Source organism: Oryctolagus cuniculus, chromosome 19, assembly GCF_964237555.1.
Source record: "Oryctolagus cuniculus chromosome 19, mOryCun1.1, whole genome shotgun sequence".
Taxonomy (NCBI): Eukaryota; Metazoa; Chordata; class Mammalia; order Lagomorpha; family Leporidae; genus Oryctolagus; species Oryctolagus cuniculus.
In genome coordinates, this window is record NC_091450.1 from 53,241,733 (window position 1) to 53,266,624 (window position 24,892).

The 24,892-nt window shown below is 43.7% G+C and overlaps 2 pseudogenes; both read right to left on the reverse strand.

Moving 5' to 3' along the window:
* The window catches only part of LOC127489172 (septin-14-like), a 28,975-nt pseudogene extending 9,079 nt beyond the window's left edge, over positions 1-19,896 (reverse strand).
* Positions 4,028-6,937, reverse strand: LOC127489170 (serine/threonine-protein kinase LATS2 pseudogene; annotated as a pseudogene).
* Positions 19,897-24,892: the final 4,996 nt, after the last annotated feature.

Consider the following 24,892-nt stretch of genomic DNA (forward strand, 5'->3'; position numbering starts at 1 on the left):
GGCCAGCACCAAGGCTCAACAGACTAATCCTCTGTTTAGCGGCGCTGGCACACGGGGTTCTAGCCCCGGTCAGGGCACCGGATTCTGTTCCGGTTGCCCCTCTTCCAGGCCAGCTCTCTGCTGTGGCCAGGGAGTGCAGTGGAGGATGGCCCAAGTGCTTGGGCCCTGCACCCCATGGGAGACCAGGAGAAGCACCTGGCTCCTGCCTTTGGATCAGCGCAGTGCGCCGACCGCAGTGCGCCAGCCATGGCAGCCATTGGAGGGTGAACCAATGGCAAAGGAAGACCTTTCTCTCTGTCTCTCTCTCACTATCCACTCTGCCTGTCAAAATAAATAAATAAGCCGGCGCCGTGGCTCAATAGGCTAATCCTCCACCTTGCGGCGCCGGCACACCGGGTTCTAGTCCCGGTTGGGGAGCCGGATTCTGTCCCGGTTGCCCCTCTTCCAGGCCAGCTCTCTGCTATGGCCAGGGAGTGCAGTGGAGAATGGCCCAGGTGCTTGGGCCCTGCACCCCATGGGAGACCAGGAAAAGCACCTGGCTCCTGGCTCCTGCCATCGGATCAGCGCGGTGCGCCGGCTGCAGCGGCGGCCATTGGAGGGTGAACCAACGGCAAAGGAAGACCTTTCTCTCTCTGTCTCTCTCACTGTCCACTCTGCCTGTCAAAAATAAAAAAAGTAAAAAAAAAAAAAAGTTTAAAAAAAAAAAAATAAATAAAATAAATAAATAAATAAAAAATAAAAGAAAAAATAGGATATGAAATCAACCCAAGAGTCCACCACTCAATGAGTGGATAAATAAAATGTAGCAAATAAGCACAATGGAATACCATTCAGCCTTAAAATGAAGGAAATTCTGTCATTTATAACAAAAACCTGGAGGCCATTTAACTACGAAATAAGCCAGGCACATGGGCAAATATGGCATGCTTTCAGTTATTTAAGGAATATTAAAAAGTTTAATTTACATAAATAGTGAATAAAATAGTGGTTATCAGGAGCTGGATAGAGTAGTGGATAAGGGAGATTTTGGTCAAAATATAAAATATTTTGTTAGATGAAAGTGAAAGTTCAAGACATCTACTGTACATCATGGTTACTATTGTTAACATACTGCATTCTTAAAAATTTCAATACTGAGTATATATTAATATTCTTACCACATAGCTTATGTATATGGTGATTAGCTCAATTTAGCCTTTCAACAACAGACACATAGTTCAAAGTGTCACGTTGCATATGAAAAGTACATACAATTTTGTCAATTAAAAATTCTTTGTTAAAAAACCAACTCACATGTCTTTCTCTTGTGTTGCCATTTCCAAAAGTCTCAGGATGACTTATTATTTATAGCACATGATAATTTTATATTTTATTTATATTCATTATATTTATTTTATATGATAATTTTACTATAGCTTATTTTACTTATATTTATTTATATTATAACAAATAGCAATATAGTAAAATTTGAATATTTCATAACTTTGAAACTCTAAAAATCCCACAGGTGACAGACATGGAATGTTTAACTCCGTATTTCCAGAACCTGCACTCTTTCATCACATTTACCTTGCAAAACTCCCCAGGGGTAGTCACGGCCTCTGACCATCCTTTTTCCAACTTTCACCTCATCCATGCTCCCTGCCACAGTGAAAGGCCTAGAAAATAAGAGTGATATTAATTGAATTCTTTCATACTAATGCGGTTGACACTGTACAAAAATAAGAGATGAGAACGTCACAATACATCTAATTAAACAAAGGGTATATACTGCATCAGATCTCAATACTTGACAGCATATATGTGCTAACAGATTTTTTGCCAACATTGATCTCAGATTATGCACATAACTGAAAATTATCTACTGAGCAGAGCTTACAGCAGGGTATCATGCTGTGGGGAATAAAAAGAAAAAAGATTTTAGTGGACATATAATTCTTCCCTATATTTATCCTGAAACACAGAGACATTGTTGAGAAAATGACATTCATACCACTTTTAATTCTAGTATAAAAATTAAAAGAAAATGGTGCAGCCGGCGGTGTGGCTCAACAGGCTAATCCTCCGCCTAGCGGCGCCGGCACACCGGGTTCTAGTCCTGGTCAGGGCACCGGATTCTGTCCCGGTTGCCCCTCTTCCAGGCCAGCTCTCTGCTATGGCCCGGGAGTGCAGTGGAGGATGGCCCAGGTGCTTGGGCCCTGCACCCCATGGGAGACCAGGAGAAGCACCTGGCTCCTGCCTTCAGATCAGTGCGGTGCACCGGCCACAGCGCACTGTCCATGGCAGCCACTGGAGGGTGAACCAATGGCAAAAGGAAGACCTTTCTCTCTGTCTCTCTCTCTCACTGTCCACTCTGCCTGTCAGAAAGAAAAAAAAAGAAAATGGTACTAAAAATAACTAAAACAATGTTACTGGATAAACACAGCATTTGCTTATAAGGAATATTATATGCATCCCAGTGAATTTGAAGTGCAATTTAGAGCAAAATGGGGTCTCTATGGCTCATGACAGAGAGGTTCTCCAGGCCAAGGATGTCTGAAAAATGATAACCAAAAAACCAGTACACAGGATTTTTTTTTAGATTAGGCATTGATAAACTTATAAGCATTGTTTCTTAGATACATACTAAGTAATGCATACATTATGCCAAGAATTCAAAGAAAAATATGGAGAATAATATAATGAAAACTGTGATCAGATTTTTAAAAAGCAAAAGAATTTAAATAAATCACTTTAAATAGGCACCATACTAATTTGAAATAAGGAATATTTTGTTTACCTATGTAGTTATACATACATCTATACATCTAAGAAAACATGTATGGTTTATTTTTTCATCACACTGTCAATAAGAATCTTTGCTTGTTTACAAAGGTTAGAAAAATGTGCTATTTAAACCAAGCTACAGTTCAACATTTCAAAGCACACTAAAACCGTAAGATTACTCAAAAGCCATAAGATTACTCAATTTCATTATGGTAACATCTCAGCTGTTACAACAGTGGGGGGAAGAAGCATTCAAGAGGTTAAGTAGCAGGGTTGGAGTTATTGAATTCCACATACCAGCTGCACCAAGAACCCAAGAGCATACTGACTACAGAAATGAACATGCATCCACCAGTAACTTCAAAGTTCTGGAATAGCTATGTTAATCCCTTTTGATGTGTGAAAGTTTAGTATATGACAAACATTTCACTTTAACCCCCAAAGAACCCAATCATACCCGACACACACACACACAAATCACTTTCTAGTTACACTTCTGCATGTCTTTAACAAAATAAGGGATACAATCATAGTGAACCACGTGATACCTTATCAGCACGCTATCTAAAATGCCTCATTTAAAAACACTTGGTAAAAACATATTCACAGCAGCTGCTGTGAATGGCTATGGTAATTTTATAATAGAAAAACCCTGCTCCAGCAGTGCTTTCCCCAGCAGACATCTGAAATCATAGCATATCATCACCCTGCTCACTTCCTGTTATACTATAATACACACAAAGCCCAAAAAAAGCACCTTTTAACATCATATCACGATTTTGAAATGTGGGAAAAAATACAAACAAAATCCACTGTGTGGATAAAATGGTCTCCATGATATCTGGGCAGAGTGCCTTTTAAGTTTTTTATATTATTGCACAGACATTTGTTCTCACATGTTTTTCAGTTTTTATGTCTTTTCTTAAATGTGAATAAGTGCTACGGATAAAATACAAATGTAGAAAATAACAGCAGCATGATTTGTCAAAGTTAATCTCTAATTTAGTAAGAAAAATAGGATTTCTAAACTGTACTAAATGTTTAAAAATATTGTTCTAATGCAGTGTTAAGTCCTCAAAAGCCGATTCAAAGTCACGTCCACCCTCCCTGCGCAGCAAGCGGAACTGAGAAAAGCAGCTCAGCTGGAAAGAGTCCCTTCAGCTTCCGTGTCGGGCGTTCCCAGTGAAGAAGTCTGGAGAGAAGTAGCCCACCTGGGCTGCTCCCCCGGTGACTGACACCTCATGGCCCCTGGCTGCACGGGCTACACATAGACCGGCTGGCACCCTCAGTCAGATCCACCAGATCGGAGTTTTCCAATCTGAGTTCTCAGACTGTGAAGCCTCTGCTCCTGAAGGCTTGGGGCATCTAAAGGGGAAGCCACTGTCATCACAGCACCTTCAGAAAGGGAATTCACAGAAGGCGAGCTCCGGTGCCTGTTTCCAGGGCAGGCAAGCGTGTCCCAGGACTTGGTACTCCCTTCGCTGGCCTCCTTCCACAGGCTTTCTTTATCTATGGGGTCAAAATTTGAGGTGTCCCATGGGGTGGCTGCTGGTGGGCACGTAGGGGGCTGGCTGCTTCCAGATGTCGCTGGAGAAGTCTATGGTGTGAAGAAGGGGTGGGCCTTCAAGTCATCGGCCTGTCCCTCCCCCAGGCAGACTAGAGCAGCTCAGCTTGGTGATAAGGTTGACCTGGCCCTGGGCTCAGCTTGACCTGGGCGGGAATGTGGAGGTGTTCTCCCTGTTGACCACCTTCAGTTTGGTTTCTGTGAGTGTGGGCACCAGCCCAACCGGCATCTCAAAGAGAATCACGCTGACACTCCACAAGGGTGTACCTTTGCAGAGGAGTGATGTAATGTGGCGACCCAACCAGGGGGTGCACCAGACACCGCTGGTGCTGCTTGCTGCCTGCTGTTCCAGGGTCTTCAGCCTGTCCTCACACTGACAGTTAGACACATTGTCCCAGAGGTCGCTGGGCTCCATGCTGTCCTGTCAGATGTGGTTTCCTTTCTGGTAGTATTAGGAATTGTGAGTTCCACCTGCACCCCATGAAGAGGCCGAAATCTGTCCCTTTGATGTGACTATCCAGCTCTATCCAAATGTTGTCAGGCATGATGTCCCAGTGGATAAAGCCTATCTTGTGGACACTCTCAATGGCCAACATCAACTCTATGATAAGAACCAGGCCAGGTGCTCAGGGAAGACCTCCATGTGGATCAGCAGGCTCATCACATCCCCACCAGGGACCAGTCCCTCACAAAGTACAGGCTGTCTTTGTCTTGGAAGGAGTAGTAGAGTTTCACCACCCACTCGTTGTCGGCCTCAGCCAGGATGTCCCTCTCGGCCATGACACGAGCCACCTGATTCCGGGTCAGCACATCCTCCTTCCTCAGAGTCTTCATGATGTACAGAGAGTGAGTGTCCACCTTACAAGTAAAGTGCACTTCTCCAAAGGCACCGACCCCCAGGGTTTTGATTTTCACAAACATGGGCTTGTTCACCTTGGCCCTCTTCAGCCTGCTGTAATTAGACTCCTCCTGGTAGAGGATCTCCCTCTGTTCCTGCTCAACTTTGCACAGTCCAGCTTTGGCCATCCCTTGCTCCAGCTGCATCCTCCGGTTCACCTGCTGGTAGGTTTTTATGACATTTTCCACGTGTTGTTCCATGAATTACTTAAAGTGTGACTCGCTTCTCCTCCTCCTTGCTGTTTTTGCAGCCAAGGACTTAGGAAAAAGTCTGGATCTGCTTTTTGTCCTTCCCGCATCTGTGCCCCTTGGCGCCCTGGTGGCTCTTGTCTGCCCTTTTGGCGGGCTTGGCTGCCGCACCCCCTCGGAGGCTCTGCTCCATGCCCACACACAGGCCGTCCAGGTCGTACTGCTCCGACATGCTGGGCAGCAGCAGGTGATTCGGGTAGGGGGGCAGGTACCTGCAGTGTGGGCTGCCCAACTCCAGGTCTAGCGGGTATGGACTGCCGAGGGTGTTGGGGGCCAGCAGGGAGGGCTCGGCCTGGACGGGCACGCAACCCGCAGTTGCTGGCTGTTGAAGGAGTAGGTCCTTCTGGGCGCGGGGCCGTCGGGCTGGCCCTTGGCTGTCAGGCCCCAGTAGACCCCAGCCTCAGGCAGCGCCTTGCTCTGGAACAAGAGGCTGTGCCGCACGCCTTAGGCCAGAGGCTCCCCGGGCACCAGCAAGAGCGTGGCCTTAGGTCGCGCCAAGTAGCGGCAGCGAGGAGCCCGCAGTGCGGGGGCCCGGGAAGTGCGCCCCCCGCCCCCTCCACGCCCGCTGTCCAGTAGCCTTAGGAGGGGTGCGCCGTCCAGGGGAAGGCTTGGCACCTCCTCCAGCGCCGCCCAGCAGGTGGTAGGGTGGGAAGGCGTCGCCCTGGAAACTGGGCCTCCTCGACATCGTCACCGGGGTTGGCACCAGGCCCTTTCCTGGGGAGTCTGCTTAATGACTGGCACTGTCTGTTAGTTCCTGGGGCCCAGGCAGCCTCTTACTGATGTATTCCAGGGCCGTTTCTATACTCCTGCTGCCAGTCGGCTTGAGCGCTCTGCCTGCCACCTCCTGGTCACACCCTGCATTCACCAGCCTCTGCAGCATCTGCCGGTTCCCAGCTGTGCAGGTGCTGGATTCCTTAGCATCTGATTTCCCACAGGGCTTTCTGATTAAAGCGGTGGCCCTCTGCCGTCCAGGGAGGCATCACTGCTCTGTCCCTCGGGCAACCCCTGAGTGGAAGGCCTGGGCGGCTGTTACAGCCTCTCGCGGGTCTCTTGCAGTCGCTGCCAGCTATTTCCAGAGTAAGTCATGGCAGGAAAAGTCTTTGGCCTCGTTGTTAGTCCAGTTTCCTTTCACCATAAATCTTCTTAAAGTCTTAAATTATTTAAAATATAAAAAGCTGTCAATATTGTAAATATATTTTCAAACAACTTCCTTTTGAAAATTTGCCTTCCTTCGACTTTTATAGTCCCTAGAGAATCTAAATGTCGCAGAGCCTCCATGGTGAAGTCCTCACTCTCCTGCAGCGTGGTCTGCGCCCTCCAAGGTGTCCTGGCCCAGGGCTCTGGGCCAGAGACCTGATGACAGTGGCTGGAGCTGGTGCAGGCCCCCCAGGGACAGGGGCTGCCCCGGAGGCAGCTGCTCCATCTTCCCGGGCTCTCACGCTGCGGTTCCAAAGCGCACATCTCCGTAGGTTTCACAATTACAACTTTAGGATCTTGCTAATTCTTCCCACTGTGAATGCCCTCCTTGCTCTTCCCTTTCTTATTCTCACTCTTATTCTTTACTAAGATCTATTTTAAATTAACTTTATATATATATATATATAATTAACTGTTAAGTATAGAATTCAATGAATTGTATGAAAGAGAAAAAATAAGGAAAATATTATAAAGGAAAAGATAAAAGATATAGAATAAAAAGCAACAGTCAAGAGAAGGGCTCCTGAAAATCGTTGCTTCTCAAAGTGTGAATTTCATTTCTACATGTTGTCTTTTAGGTGCCTTATTAGTTATCACAGGTCAGGGAGAACATACAGAGTTTGTCCCTTTGGAACTGGCTTGTTTCACTAAGTATGGTGTTTTCCAGTTTCATCCATTTTGTTGCAAATGACCGGTCTTCATTTTCTTTTCATTTTTTTTTTACTGCCTGCTATGTTGTATTCCATGGTGTACATATCCCATAATTTCTTTATCCAGTCTTCAGCTGATGAGCATTTGGGTTGATTCCATGTCTTTGCTATTGTGAATTGAGCTACAATAAATATGTGGTACAGATAGCTCTTTCATATGCTCCATCCTCCAGTTATAAGGTCAAAAAGGAGAAATGTTGATTACCTTGTTTTGACCAGTATACACTTTATACATCTATTGAAATGTCACAATGTAGCACATAAATATGCACAATTGTTAATTTTTACATAAAAAGAACTAAAGGAAATTCTTCATGCTGAAAGCAAGAAACTTCTGTAGACAATTCAAATAAATATTTTTAAATAGTAATTGTAATTATATAATTATAAAATAATGGCTTAAATGTATATCCTGCTTATCCTTTTAATTTTTAAATAATATATAAAATATTTATATAATGTTTCTGTAACCTAGAACACATAGAAAGGTATTACATTTGTAACACATTTGCTAATAACCATGCAAAGACTATAGGCAGCACCAAAGCTGAACTGGAATGAGGAAATTACTAATGTATTACTAAGTTTGAAATATAAAAATATGTGTATAACAATAATGCCACAGAAAATATGAAAATTGAATACAGCTATATAATAGTAAAGTTTCTATACTATTTAAATCAAAAGTGGAATATACGTGAAGTCAGTTCTGGTAAACTAAGGTGTATGTATATGGTGAATCTTGAGCAACTACTATAATCAAAGCTAAAATTTCAGTGAAGAGGCATTAGACAAATTAAAAGTCTACATAAACATTTGCTTAATGGCAAAAAAAGAGAATAATAGAACAAATATAGCATGAGAAATTTAGAGAACAAAATGTAAGATGGCAGTCACAAATCAAATTATAGAAGTAAGAATATTACTTATGAATGGATTAAACAAGTGAATAAAAGCACAAATTGCCAGACTGAACAATTAAGCATGTCTCAGCTCTATCTTTTCTGCAGGAGACACAATTTGGTTCAAAGACACAAATATATTGAAAGTAAAAGGATTGAAAATGCGCATCATGATAACAGCAACTACAAGAAAGCTGTGGTGGCTCTTCTAATATTAGATAAAATATTTTAAACTTTTCTACTAAAGTTATAAAGACTGTCTTACTTATAATTTTACATGAAAGGGCCCACCCAATCCTTGATTTATGAATCCATATGCACCTATTCACAAAGCACCAAAATCACACACAAGAAATGAAAACAGAAATGAGGAGGTAAACAGGCAATTTAATAACACTTACAGACTTCAATACCTCAACATGAAAAGTGGACAGAGCAAAGTGAAGTTCAACAAACAGAGATTCAGACACCACCATAAACTAGAGTTAACACTCCAATGGATAACAGAATATACATTCTTTTTAAGTGTACATGGAAAGTTCTCTAGGATAAACCACATGATAGGCCACAAAAGCAAATATCAATACGTATTAAAGAATAGAAATAAGAAAAAATGTCTCTGGCTATTTAAAACTAATGATAATGTATCTAATGGGAGACACAGGCTCCAAAACAATAATAATAGGAGACTTAAACATCCCACTTTCATCAATGGACAGATCAACTAGGCTAAAAATCAACACAGAAACAACAGAGCTAATCTACACTATGGACTAAATGGACCTAACTGACACCTATAGAACATCTCATCCTAAAGCTGCAGAACACGCATTCTTTTCATCAGTGCTTGAACTTTCTCTAGTGCAGACCATGTGCTAGGCCATAAAGCAAGATTCAACAAATTCAAACAGCTGGAATCATACCATGTATCTCTTTGTCCACAATGGAATGAAGTTGGAAATTAACAACTTAACAGTCTCTAGAAAATATGCAAAGTATGAACATTAACAAGACATTCTTGAATGAACAGTGTGCCAGGAAATAAAAAAACTCCAGGAAACAAATAAAGATGACAACACAACATATCAAAACTTGTAGTATATAGCAAAAGCAGTTTTAAGAGAGAAGTTTATAGCAATTAGTACATCAAAAAATTGCAAACACATCAAATAAATGACTAAAATTGCATTTCAAATACTAGAAAAATAAGAACAAACCAAACCAAGTAGGAGGGAAAAATAATTAAAAGTGGAAAACATTTTTCAAGGTCAAGAAAATGTCTCCTCGCACTGGATTTTGGGGAAAACACATTATTAATCTTCTTTTTGTCAGATACAAATGAAACATATGACTAATACTGCTACTTATAAATGGTATCTTCATTCTCACATGTAAAACAATTAAACAGAAGCTTACATTCATGGAGGAGTTCACCTGACTCAGAGTTTCATCATCTGTCAGGAAGTGGTATATTTGGATGCCATTGCTGCTCAACTCACTCATAATCCTACTCTTAAGCTTCGGTAAATTACTCTTAGAAATCGTATCTGCTTTGGCAATCAATGGTATAATGTTCACCTATTAAGAAGAAAGACAAACAAATTTCATCGTCTAATGATTTGTTGTTTGTCTTGTAGTTTTCAAAAAGCCTCACAACCTCTGAGAATAAATTTGTATAACTAGATGATCTCTGGTTATCATATCTTCCTTCCAAATATTTTTCAAAAATCATTAGTACCTTTTAATATTCGTCTTTTATAATTCATCAATGTTGTTTTTCTCCTAAAAGTCTTTCACTTACAACACATTTTGAGTTAGTAAAATGTAAGCTATTCTATGAAACAGACCATCTATTTCATTATCAATTTTATTTCTTATTAGACTGAGTGACAAAAGTCAGAATTAGAAACCTTTCAACACAATTGTGGAAGAGGATTTTTATGTCATAGCTCTCAGTCATGCACAGCACCTTCTCCATAAAGACATCCTAATCAGGGTCTCATCTTCACCTATCTGTGCCCGACCTACATGTCCTTGCAGACAGAGGCCAGCATTGTGGTACAATGGGTTAAGCTGATGCAGACCTCCCATACTGGAGCACCGGTCCAGGCTGCTCTGCTTCCCATCCAGCTCCCAGACAGTCTGCCTGGGGAAGCAGCAGAGAACAGTCCAAGTACTTGGGCCCCTGCCACCCATGTGAGAGACCTGTAAGAAATTCCAGGCTCCTGGCTTCTGCCTGACTCAGCCCTGGTCATTGCAGCCATTTGGGGAGCGAACCAGTGGATAGAAGTGTTCTCTTTCTTCCTGTCAAATAAATATAAATGTCCTCAAAGAGAGGCCAGCACTGTGGTGTAGCAGGTAGCCTCCACCTGTGGGGCCAGGATCCCTTACAGGTGCTGGTGCTTGTCCTGGCTGCTCTACTTCTGATCCAGTTCCCTGCTAATATGCCTGGGAAAGCAGCAGAAGATGGTCCAAGTCCTTGGGCCCCTGCACCCACATGGAAGACCTGGAAGAAGCTCCTGGCTCCTAGCCTTGGACTGGCCCAGATCTGGCAATTTGGAGAGTGAGCCAGGAAATGGAAGATCTGTGTGTGTGTGTGTGTGTGTGTGTGTGTCTGTAACTCTGCCTTGCAAATAAATAAATAAATCTTTTTGGAAAATGTTCTTGAAGATGGATTTGCTTGTTTCCCAGAGACCACATAAATGTAATAGACTTTTTTGGTTACCATAGTTTAATGACTGAGTGTGAATGTGCGTGTGTATCTGTGTGTGTGTGTATGTATGAGTATGTGTGTGTGAATGTACATGTGTGTGTATGTAGGTGTATGAGTATGTGTGTGTATGTGTGTGTGTGTGTGTGAAGGGCACCTTTCTAACAAGTAAGTTAACTTGAATTTGCAAAAATGAATTATTTTCACATTTAAAGTTGAATATTTACATATTTTAGGTTGAAGCTTTACAAATAAGCTTTTTTCCAGTTCTACTATATGATCGTTCTCACATCTGTGAATTTATACTGAAATAGCTAAACTTGTAGAAGTAAAAATGTCCAAAATTCTAAAATATGCTTTACTACTGTTATATTAAAATCATAGCTTCACAATATCAAAATGTGGCAAACAGACATCAGTGTTATTGGATAATTTTTGTTTTAAATTTCTCAAATCACTTTTTAAAAAACACTGAGCAAATACAAGGCTTCAAAGTTAAAACATAGTTGTTCAAAATTTTGTCAGAATGGGCCATCAAAGGAGGTACCTTTCTCTGAAGGGAGGAGAGAACTTTCACTTTGATTATGGCCTTGTCTAAATAAGGTTGGAGTTTGTGAACTCAAGAGGCTTCCATAGCCTTGCCAGCTCATGACAAGAGCCTCAGATGATTACTGACTCATAAATAAAAGTGTCAATTATTGCTGGTGCCGCAGCTCACTAGGCTAATCCTCCACCTGTGGTGCCGGCACCCCAGGTTCTAGTCCCAGGTGGGGCACCAGATTCTGTCCCGGTTGCTCCTCTTCCAGTCCAGCTCTCTGCTGTGGCCCAGGAGGGCAGTGGGGGATGGCCCAAGTGCTTGGGCCCTGCACCCTATGGGAGACCAGGAGGAAGCACCTGGCTCCTGGCTTCAGATTGGTGCAGCGTGCCGGCCATAGGGGCCATTTTGGGGGTGAACCAACAGAAGAAAGACCTTTCTCTCTGTATCTCTCTCTCTCACTGTCTAACTGCCTGTCAAGAAAAAAGAAGTGTCAATTATTAAATCAACAACAGGCATCACTGTGTACTTACACCCCATGTAGCATCTCTGTCCTTAATGTGTTGTACTATGTGAATTAACAGTAAAACTGGTCTTCAAACAGTACTTTATACTTTGTGTGTCTATGTGGGTGCAACTGTTGAAATCTTTACTTAGTATATACTGAGTTGATCTTCTGTATATAAAGATAATTAAAAATGACTCTTAATGGTAATTTCCAGATCCAAGATGGCTTAATAGGGAAAAGATGTGCTGACTTTGACCATGGGAATATAACAGAAGAAAAGGGTGGAACTGCATTCTGCAGGGGACAGTTGGAGAGAAGTGTGCAGTGGAAATTCTACAGAAAGCAGACAGACACCATGGAGCAGCGAGGACGGTACAATCACACAGCAGTGGCAGGGCATCACCAGCAACTCACACAGCTGCTGGCTGGAGGGGACACCATCTATCTGCATCCAGGTGCCCGGTGACCAGCAGGGAAGAGGAGACACCTCAGCAAAGCAGGTAGAGACTGCTGCAGGCTGCACATGACAGGGAGTTTACAGAGGGATAGATCCGTGGTCCACACTGACTTTGAGTCTGGCATGAACAATTGGTGGGGAGCAGGGCACCCACTTAGGCCTGTGAAGTGCTCCCCTCCCATCACTCTACCAAGGCACCCAGACTCATTTTGGCGAGGCAGAGCAGCACCATCTTCTATCCAGCAGACATCTGGCTCTGGGAAAGCAGCCGCTCCCTCCACAGCCGGGGGAGGCTCACACTGCTAAGAGTGGACCCCCCACACCCTGTGACTGTGGGAGCTATGTGGGCTGTGACTGGGAATTCTGTGACTGTTGGATAGGGTGTGGGTGTGGTTGTGTAATCATGTGTCTGGCTTCAGAGGCTCAGAGTTCCCTGAGTGTCTTGGGTGGGTCATTGCAGAGGGTTCTTCATGCACCTGAGTGGGTGAGGTGCATACCAACTGTGGGCTCACATTGAACAAATGGTTCACTTGGTAGAGAGAAGCTGAGGCTGTGATCATGACAGCCAAAGTGATCATACCCACCCTCTGCTGACAACAGAGATCTACCATGCCCAACAGGGGTGTCACCCCAGACTCTTACTCCACACTAGGGTGTTAACCAGGGCTCCATGGCCACACCCAGCACATGCTTCTGGATATCCACTGATGGCATAGACACTCCACTAAGCCACAGTGGTATATTTCAAAGACAAAAGCCCTCAGAGGAGAAAACCAAGTGTTTCCACAAATGTCTAAAAATAAACGGAGAAATACAACAAACATGAACATTTATCACCTCACCACAGTTAGCACAGCTATCATCCAAAAATCAAAAAATAGGCCAGTGCCGCAGCTTACTTGGCTAATCCTCTGCCTGCAGCACCAGAACCCTGGGTTCTAGTCCCAGTTGGGGCATCAGATTCTGTCCCAGTTGCTCCTCTTCCAGTCCAGCTCTCTGCTGTGGCCCGGGAAGGCAGTGGAGGATGGCCCAAGTGCACCTGGCTCCTGGCTTTGGATCAGCGTGGTGCACCAGCTGTAGCAGCCATTGGGGGATAAACCAATGGAAGGAAGACATTTCTCTCTGTATCTCTCTCTCTCACTGTCGAACTCTGCCTGTCAAAAAAAAAATGCTAGTGATGATATAGAGGAAAAGGTAACCTAATCCAATATTGGTGGGAATGTGAACTAGTACAAACATTATGGAAGACAGTATGGAGATTCCTCAGAAATCTGAAAATAGATCTACAATACAACCCAGCCACTCCACTTCTGGGAATTTACCGAAAGGAAATGAAATCATCATACAAAAGAGTTATCTTTACTCCTATGATTCTAGCAGTTCAACTGACAATAGCTAAGGTATGGAATCAACCCTAGACTGAAGAATGGATAAAAAAATTTGGTATATATATATGATGGAATACCACTCACCCATAAAACAGTATGAAATTCTGTCTTTTGCAACAAAACGGATGCAACTGGAGAACATTACGCTTACTGAAATACACAAAAACTCAAAATATTATATATTTTCCCTGACTTGTGGTAACTAATATATACAGTACAAAAAATAATGTTTTGAGTGAAACTGAAATTTTAAAATTTGATTATTATTTACAGCCCTTGTCCATATTCCTAAGGAACAGTGGTTTTCTACTTACTACTTGTCTTCACTACAAAGCAACAATAATAGCATGTGTATTCATTCATTTCACTTGTAAATGATCAAACTGGGAGAATCCTGTGGCAACTGGTGAAAAGTACTGGTGGGAATACCTAATTCCAACGATCACTCTAGAATTACTGGATGAACTGACACATGAGTTTCCACAAATACAGGGGGAAATGCAGGGCAAGCTGAAAAGGATTGAGACTGGAGTGTTAATAAGGCAAATAAGAAGCCAAAAGTAAGATGGACAAGTATTAGAGGCACTGCTTCTGGGTTCATCTTTGGTCCAGAATTCCATTTTAATACATGGCATCACTCATGTGCCTACAAACTGAAATTTTAGAAAAGCACCTACATCATCCTTCCCTAAACAACACCTCTAAAACAAGGAAATACTTTTGCTCAAAACAGCTACATATCTATTTCTTAATGTTTGTTTGTTTGTTTTTATCTACCTGAAAAACAGGGAAAGAGGTGGTGTAAAAATCATCCATCTGTTGGTTCAGCCCCGAAATTCCAGCAACAGCTGGAGTTGGGCCATGTGAACCCAAAACCCCATCTGAGTCTCCCATATGGGTGGTAGGGGCCCAAGCACTTGAACCATCATTTGCTGCCTCCCAGGACGCATTAGTAAGAAATTAGGTAAGAAGCAGATTACCTGGAATTTGAACCAGCATCTGATATGGGCTGCAGGGGTTCAAGTGGCAGTTTAGCTTGCTGTGTCACAATACCTACCCATGGTCATACATCTAATATCTTGTCAATGTTAGCAACAGGAAGACTAAGTGCCTCATATGATTTGTCACCGCAATGAGAATGTCATCAACAAGAGTCAGCATGGGTAGAACAGACATATTCACATACACAAGAGAAATCTTTGTCTGCAGCAAGTGTAACATTGACTTCCAACAGGGATCTGCTAAAACATCACAGACCTGGAACATTTTCTGACCATCTTCTGTTAAGCAAAATATACTCATACAGCAGACAGCAGCAAACACCATGGCCCAATGTCTGCCATTTCTGGGATAATAAGTGTCTTTAGGTAAATACAGAGAAAAACAATGTTTGGGCCAGCACAGTGGCACAGTGGGTTAACGCCCTGGCCTGAAGCGCCGGCATCACATATGGGTGCCGGTTTGAGACCCAGCTGCTCTACTTCCAATCCAGCTCTCTTCTATGGCCTGGGAAAGCAGTTGAAAATGGCCCAAGTCCTTGGGCCCCTGCACCCACATGGGAGACCTGGAAGAACCTCCTGGCTCCTGCCTTCGGATCATGCAGCTCCAGCCGTTGTGGTCAACTGGGGAGTGAACCATCAGATGGAAGACCTCTGTATCTGCTTCTTCTCCCTCTGTGTAACTCTGACTTTTGAATAAATAAATAAATCTTTTTAAAAAAAAGGTAGGCACTCTAGGCCTTGACATGTGGGAACATTATATCACCACAAAGTAGAAGAGCAAGACAGACACATATACAGTCATGGGCAGCCAGTCAGTAGCAATTCTACAACTTCTCCTATTGAAATGAAAATTCCCATCACAAATACAGAAAAATACATGACATATAAATGGAAGAGTGGATCACTGAAATTATTCCAAGTTCTGAAATGAAAGTACTGCCAACCAAGGATAGTTTGTTAAGTGAAACTATCTTTCATAAGTGAAGGAGAAACAAAAGCATGGAAAGACAGGAAAAATTTAAGGAATTCATCACCACCATGCCAGGCTTCCAGAAGATGCTTAAGGGACTCCTTCATACAAAAACAATGAAATAAACCTACCATTTAGAAGGACAATGCCCACAAAAAAGAACAAAGGGTAATCAAAATAAGCAGAAGCAACTTTTAAATTATAGGACTAAGTCATTACTTATTAATAAGAACTTTGAATGTAAATGATCTAAATTCCCCAATTAAAAGAACCAGACTGGCTAAATGGATAAAAGAAAAAGGCTCAACAATACGCTGCCAACAAAAATTTGCTTCTCCAGAAAAGACACAGAGAGACTGAAAGTAAAAAGATGAAAAAACACACTCCATGCAGGCAGAAACCAAAAGCTTTTTGAACAGGGGTGGCTATAAATATCCCAGACAAATTAGACTTTAATGTAAAAACAGACACAACTGGTGACCATATAATGATCAATAGGTCAACTCAACAAGAAAATACAACAGTTTTAGATGAACATATACTTAAAGCTAGATTGCCCAAACATTAATAGATCAAAAGCGACAAATAAGCTCCAGTACAACAATGGTAGCAGAATTCCACATTCCACTTTCATATATGAACAGAACACCTAGACAAACATATCAACAAAAACATATTAGAGTCTAGCTATATAATGATATAGGACCAATGAACACATCAGATACTTAGAGAGCATTCCATCAAACAGGTACAAAATGCACAATCTTTTCATCAGCACATGGAGCATTCTGTAGTACAGACATATATTATGACACAAAGCCAGCCTCATCAGATTAAAAAAAAGGCAACAAAAGAAACTCTAGTAATTTCACAAATATGTGGAAACTGACAGTATGCTTCTCAGTGAACAGCAGGGTCACTGAAGAAACCAAAAGGAACATTTTAAATTCCTTGAAACAAATAAAAATAGAAACACAACATACCAAAACTTCTGGGATACAGCAAAACAATATGAGAAGGGATATTTTTAACAAGAAGTATATACATAAAAAATAGAATACCAATTAAACACACTAACTGTACATCTCAAACATCTAGAAAAACAGTAACAAAAATGAAAAGGAAAGAAATAAAAAAGCAGAATAAATGAAGTAGAAACTTAAAATGCAGTACAAAAGATTGATAAAATAAGAGGTTTTTTTTTTTTTTTTGACAGGTAGAGTTATAGACTGTGAGAGAGAGGGAGAGAGAGAGAGAGAGAAAGGTCTTCCTTCTGTTGGTTCACTCCCCAAATGGACGTTATGGCCAGCACTGTGCTGATCTGAAGCCAGGAGCCAGGTGCTTCCTTCTGGACTCCCATGCAGGTGCAGGGGCCCAAGCACTTGGGCCATCCTCCACTGCCCTCCTGGGCCACAGCAGAGAGCTGGACTGGAAGAGGAGCAACTGGGACTAGAACCTGGTGCTTATATGGGGTGCCAGCGCCGCAGGCAGAAAATTAACCAAGTGAGCCACGGCATCAACCCCAAGAGTTGGTTCTTTGACATAAGTAAAACTGACAAACTTTAGCTGCAGTAAACTAAGGAAAAAAGAAGATACAAATAAGTAAAATCAGATGTGAAAAAGTAGATGGGACAACTGATAGAACAGAAACACAAGGGTCATTAGAGATTACTATAACAACAATATACCAACAAACTGAAAAACATAGAAGAAATGCACATATCTCTGGATACAAACAACCTACCAATATTTAACCAAGAAAACATGAAAAACACAAACAGACAAATGAGTAATTAAATCAATTCAGTAATTAAAAGTCTCTAATCTAAGGAAAGCCAAGGACCCATGGGTTTCTTCACTGCTGAATTCTACCAAATCTTTAGGGAAAACTAACACCAATTCTTCTCATACCAGCCCTCAAAACTGAATCAGATGAAACTCTCCAAACTCAGTCTACGAATGCAGCATTACCTTGATTCCCCAAGCAGAAAAGGACACAACAAATAAAATAGATAACAATATACTCGATGAGCATACATGCAAAAGCTTTCAACAAAATGCCAGCAAATCAAATCCAACAAAACATCAAAAAGATCATACATCATAATCAACTGGGATTTATCCCATGACAACTGGGATGGTTCACATTCCAGAGTCAGTAAATGTATATTATAATGGCTCTAGTCAGAAAGACAGAAAATAACAAATGCTAGTAAGGATGTGGCCAACATGATGCTTTCTTCTTGTTAATGGTCATAAACAGTTGAAGTTTTCTGTATTAAAAATAGGGCCAGCGTCAAGGCTCAATAGGCTAATCCTTCCCCTGTGGTGCCGGCACCCAGGGTTCTAGTCCCGGTCGGGGCGCCAGATTCTGTCCCGGTTGCCCCTCTTCCAGGCCAGCTTCTGCTATGGCCCGGGAGTGCAGTGGAGGATGGCCCAAGTCCTTGGGCCCTGCACCCACATGGGAGACCAGGAGAAGCACCTGGTTCCTGGCTTTGGATCAGTGCAAAGCGCCAGCCACGGCAGCCATTGGAGGGTGAACCAATGGCAAAAGGAAGACCTTTCTCTCTGTCTCTCTCTCTCTCACTGTCCACTCTGCCTGTCAAAAAAAAAAAAAAAATCCCATCCTACTTCAAGCCACGTTTATGTTAATACAGTAAAGAGAAAGATTACAAGTGATTGGCCAGCGCCGCGGCTCACTAGGCTAATCCTCCGCCTAGCGGCGCCGGCACACCGGGTTCTAGTCCCGGTTGGGGTGCCGGATTCTGTCCCGGTTGCCCCTCTTCCAGGCCAGCTCTCTGCTGTGGCCAGGGAGTGCAGTGGAGGATGGCCCAGGTGCTTGGGCCCTGCACCCCATGGGAGACCAGGAAAAGCACCTGGCTCCTGGCTCCTGCCATCGGATCAGCGCGGTGCGCCGGCCGCAGCGTGCCGGCCGCGGCGGCCATTGGAGAGTGAACCAATGGCAAAGGAAGACTTTTCTCTCTGTCTCTCTCTCTCACTGTCCACTCTGCCTGTCAAAAAATAAAAAATAAATAAATAAATAAATAAATAAAAAGATTACAAGTGATTAGCCATCCTAGAAACCAGATAGTAGTATTTTAATAGAACAAAATTTCACAAAGGCGCAGTAGAATTACGGAATTCATTTTATCCAGTGATTTGCATTGGAAACTGGGTGGGACATACTTCTAATGAATTCTGTGACTTTATGATTTCATGCGTAGTGTAAGACTTCCAGCCCTACAGGAATCACACGCCTGGGTTAGGCCACTGTTCTGACTCGGCCATCAGGCAACTACGCCCACTTCTTTCTGCATTATCAACGCTAGCACCCTTCAACTGCTTGACACCAAAAAAAAAAAAAAATGCCAATTTCAGCGACTAGTTTTAAAAGAGCAAGCTAAAAGTCTCAAAAGTACTTTCAACCTTCAAAGACAAGACTCTGGCATAACCCTATTTCTTTCAGCCCCTCGATTTTTTTTTTTTTTTTACTTTTTAATAATTACATTTTTTACATTCCACAGGAGGTTTTCTATATTTCTGATGGACACGCAATAATTTTACATATTTATGGGCTACACTGATAATTCAGGATATTGATCCTGCAAGGACGGATCTCTTTTCTCTTTTTCATTACTTTATGTTGGATCCTGCGAGCTCCTGTCTTGTAGTTGTCTGGCCTCCGCGTTGGCGCCCAGCGACTTGGGGGCGGCCTCCCGTGCCCCTCATTGCCGCTGCCCACTCCAGCCCTGCAGGTCGCCCCGGGCCCGCCGCCCGGGCTGCCCCTGCTGTGGCTTCGTGACTTCGGGGCGCCGCGAGTCGGAACAGGAGCCCGGGAGCACCCGGAGCCCCGCTTCCCGGCACCAAGAGCGAGCGCCCCGCGCAGAGAGGGCGCGGACGCCACCTGGAACGCCCGGGAGCCAAGGCGGGCGCCGCCTGCCGCGGTCCTCACTCGGGGGACGCGCTGTGCCGCAGCCTCCCGGCCCAGGCTCCACCTTCCGCGTCCTTGGTCCTTGACCTTTCTGCCTGGGCCGCCTGCCATGCCCCGGGGGTCCCGTGGCACTGCGGCCTGGGACCCTCTGCACGCCGGGACACCGCGTGCCCAAGCATTCCCAACTGCGGAATCGGAGCCGCAGGGCGCAGGCGGTTGGCGCGCGGGGTGCGGGCCCCGGGCGGGCGTCGCCGGTGAGGAGGAATGAGCCGCCTTCTCCACGGGCCGCCACCGCCGCCCTCCAGTTGCGGGACCCCGCGGGAACCGTTTCCAGTCTGGCTGTGCCTGGCTGAGGGGCTCCTGTGGGAGAAATCTCTGTGCATGAGGGAGCAGGAGCTCTGGTTACCCCTTGGCTCTGAGGCAAAGCCTGGCCTCACTCTCAGCCACCAACATGCGTCCACCAGCAGCCAGGATGCGGTCACCACAAACAGACCCGCCCTGGGACTCACGCAGAGACACCCTGGGGCTCACAGGGGCCTCTGGCCCCTCACCCTCATCCTCAGCCACCTGCCCGCACCGCGTCCCGCAAGTACATTCCCATGCCATGGGTGGCGCGCGTGCACATTCCAGCCCCAACACAGGCCTTAGCCTCAACCTCATTCTGTTAGGTAGGAAGTCAGTTATGAGCTTATGTGTGTGTGACATAAAGGCCTAAAGAGAAGATATCTATGTCCAGCATATGCATCTGTATCTCAAAGTCATCCTGACAATGTTTCAGGGGCAGCCCGGTATTCGCATCCTGCCCTGCCCCCTTCTACCTGATAACCTGCCAGGTGGAGGTCCCCGCCCCTTCTGCCTGACAAATCTTCCACAATCTCCCAGGTGCAGCCCAGTGTCTGCACTTCAAACACCCTGCTCCAGATTCCCATTCTCCAGGGGTCCTGCTCACCCTTCCTCTAAACTCAGGATGGTGCCAGCTAGGCTTCCTCCTGTCAGATACCTTCAGGGGAAAACTCAGATAGAAGTTTTTCTATTTACATCCAAAAAGCCCTTTGTTCTAAGAAGAGCAGAGGTGGGGAAGCAAGACCCATCTCTAAGGTTAAGCCCCCACCCCCACCCCCACCCCTGCCTGGTCTCAACTGGACTGTGCGCTCAGCCCTCTGCCTCTCTGATGAGCCGCCCCACCTGGCCTGGTCAGGTGTAATCTCTCCACTCAACCAAGTAACCTCTCTCCTTCCCCCCCACCCCAGTCTCTCAGGTCCTGTCTGGAGAGGTGCCCATCCGTTCTTACTGATGTCCCTTCCCTAATAAACCTTGCTATTTTACCTCCCACTACTCTCTGTCTCGTGCCTGAATTCTTTCTTGTGCGAAGACAATTTCTCCGGTAACATTTTCTCTCTGGGATCCCGGCATTTCTACATAGTGGTGGGCAGCCCCTCCAGGGCCACTCCTAGCTTCCTCCTTTGTTTCCTAACCCCATGGGACAGCCCACGAAAGCGGGGGTAAGTGGGCTGTTGTGTGTCTTTTCCTTAAATGGGAGAGAAAAGATTGTTGCACTGGGCACCCAGAGAGATTTGTTGCTGTAGACAGAAAACTAATACAAGACGCACTACCTATTGTAGATCTTATCCATAATATAATCAAATGTGTACAAAGTATTAATATTTTTTAAAACTTCCTTATTTGAAAGGGAAAGAGAGAATCTTCCATTGCTGGTTCACTCCCTCAATATGGCTAGAATATCCACGGCTGGCCAGGCTGAAGCCAGGAGCCCAGAACTCCCACCTGAATCCCCACGTGGCTGGAAGAGACTAACATATTTAAACTATCATCTGTTGCTTCCCAGGCAGGGCAGCAGAGAGGTGGATCAGAAACAGAGTGGCCAGGGCTCCAACCTGCACTCAGGTATGAGACGCAGGTATCTTAAGCCTCGACTTAACCCACTGTGACACAATGCCCACCCTTATTCAGCCTATTGCCCGGAGTCCTAACCCTGTTTTTCAAAAACATTTTCCAACAAAGTGACTTAAGTACTAAGGTGACATTCATTTTCTTTGATATTCATTTTCTTTTCCTAATAACTATTTAAAGCAATGCACCACTTGCGCCTGCCTTTGCTTCAAGCCTTTTTCTACTATATGGCTAGTCCTGTCATAAGTTTCACACAAATCGTTTCTATATTTAAGTTATAATGAATATTTTTAAATGCTTGTCTAACTGGTGAGATGTTTGTGAATGTTTAAGAGGAAAAACGCTGACTCGCAGCATTTGCTCACATACAGGTTAACACTGGCCTGTTGTTGATTTCAAGCCACCTGCATAATGCCCTGGAATGCAGAGCTCTCACTAAGTGCTAAGTGCTAGGTGCCAGCCAGCTTAGGAGCACCACTGGAGCTGGGTCATTCCCCACAAAGCAATATGTGAACCAGATTTTGATTCACTCTGCCTTCCAAATAATTTTTTTTTTGACAAGCAGAGTAGACAGTGAGAGAGAGAGACAGAGAGAAAGGTCTTCCCTTACTGTTTGTTCACCCTCCAATGGCTGCCACGGCACCGGCCCAAATAAATTTTTTGAAAATATATTATAACAAATGAGAAAACTAGGTGAAATACAAAAGAATTAAACATAACATGTTGCATATATAAACTGTAGCTTAATGACAAATTAAATCTAATAAAAGCATAAAGGGAGGAGGCAAGAAACTAAAATGACTACAAGTGCAAGAAAGAGTTAATAGTGTAATATAATTTCGAAAAAAACTATGATAGTCCATGTAACAAGATAAAAGGATGCAGCCAGCTGAACTTGTCTCTGCTGGTCAAAATTTTAGGAAATTCATGTTCAACTCTAAGGGGCACACTGGAACATTGCATGTCATCCCATGATTTGCAGAGTTCCTGATACAGTGTTTTTTATTAAATAACCAGGAATAAAGGCATCAAGGGAGGAAGAAAGGAAAAGGAGAGGAAGAGGTAGGAGGGACAGGAAAATGATGGAAAGAACCCAAAGTGGAGTGCTTAGCTGCATAACAGAACCTTGTATACGCAAAGTGAAGATGTGGAGAGGGAATAAAACAAGCATTTTAGAGGAATAAAGCCTGAAAATGCATGAAGATCATCATATGGAAAAGGTATTACATTTATTGTGGGATGCCCAAAAGAATGGCAAAAGGAGAGCAAGTTCCAAAGAACTAATTTTCTATAACATATGAAAGAGACTTTATCATAAAGTCATTCAGTAATTGAATAGTGGTGGAGGAATGAGCATTTAGCCTAGTGGTTATCCCACATTGGAGTGCCTACATTTGATGCTCAGTTTTGGCTCCTAACTCCAGCTTCCTGGAATCCAGACCCTAGAAGTCAGCTCTGATGGCTCAAATGATTGGGCTCCTGCCACTCAGCTGGAAGACCTGGATTATATCCCTGGCTCCTAGCTCCAGTCCTGGCCACTGCAGGCATTTGGAGAATGAACCAGCAGATAGAGTGCTCTCTCTCTCTCTCTCTCTCTCTCTCTCTCTCTCTCTCCCCTTCTCAAATTCATAATTAAAAAAAAATCCTAAATTTATAAATTAAGTGTGTCCACCTAAGCCTTAAATTCACATAGGAAAGGAATGAAAAACGGGCATTGTCACTAATGATGAGAGTGTATCTTGGCATAGTATCTACAATGATTGCCCAATTTTAAAACTTTGTACACTTTCTGACCCCACAATTCCATTTATAAGAAAATAGCACAAAAAACACATGAAAAGATAGGTCTGTTCAGTGCTGCAGCGTTATAAGAAATAGAGAAAATATCACCTTTCAACTACCCAGAGGGGACTGGCTACTGAAGAACAAGACATCTATGCACTGAGAAAGTACAGAACTTAAAAGGAATAGGTTGACCTGTATTTGCTGATACAAAAAGTCAGCCAAAGATTAGTTATTGCTGAGTTGAAAAGATGTTTTCTCTCTCCTATTCTTTAAATTCTTTAGTAATGTGAGAATGGTATTTTGTAATACTTAAAGCTATGTTGTCCAGTTGTAAAAGCATTCAATAAAAGGTTAGAAGATTACTCACTGCTGTGGTCTGAAATATTGGGTTCCCCCCAAAATTTGTATGTTGAACCCCAATCACCAAAGCAAGGTGTCAAGGGGTAGGCCACTGGGAGGTGATTAGACTGTGAGAGTTCTGCCCTCATGAAAAAGGCTTGATGGAAACTGTTTCTTCTGCCATGTAAGGATACACTGAGGGGCCTGGTGTTGTGGCACAGCAGGTTAACGCCCCAGCCTGAAGCGCTGGCATCCCATATGGCCGCCAGTTCAAGACCTGGCTGCTCCACTTCTGACCCAGCTCTCTGCTGTGGCCTGGGAAAGCAGTGGAAGAAGGCTCAAGTCCTTGGGCTCCTGTATCCACTTGGGAGACCCAGAGGAAGCTCCTGGCTCCTGCCTTCGGATCAGTGCAGTTCCGGCTGTTGCGACCAATTGGGGAGTGAACCAGAGGATGGAAGACCTCTCTCTCTCTCTTTCTCTCTCTGTCTAACTCTGACTGGAAAATAAATAAATAAATCTTTTTTTTTTTTAAAGAAAAAGTGTGGCTGATAGAAAAATAAAGGTGAAACAGATCATTCTCTCAGAGAGAAGGAAAAGGGAAAAAAATTGGTGGTTTGGCAGCTCAAACTTAGGTATAGAATTTGAAAAAAGAGAAAACACCAACAGGAATGCCATTAGTAATTAAGACATAAACAAACACTATTTAACATAACTGAATATCCATGTATAAATTTGACATTCTCCATCATAAAGAGTTCTGAAACTCAAGTTTCACTCTTTTGGACATACTACTCTATTTTTAATATAAATTTTAATATGAATTACCTTTCCCTAGTACAGAGGCTCATCTTAAAATGGAACTTGATTCAAACTGACACTCAATAAAGCAATCAGCAAGCATCGACCCAACCACTTCCTAACATAACTTCATTTAAAAAGTTCTCATTGGGGCTGGTGCTGCGGCTCACTAGGCTAATCCTCTGCCTTGCGGCACCGGCACACCGGGTTCTAGTGCCGGTTGGGGTGCTGGATTCTGTCCCGGTTGCCCCTCTTCCAGGCCAGCTCTCTGCTG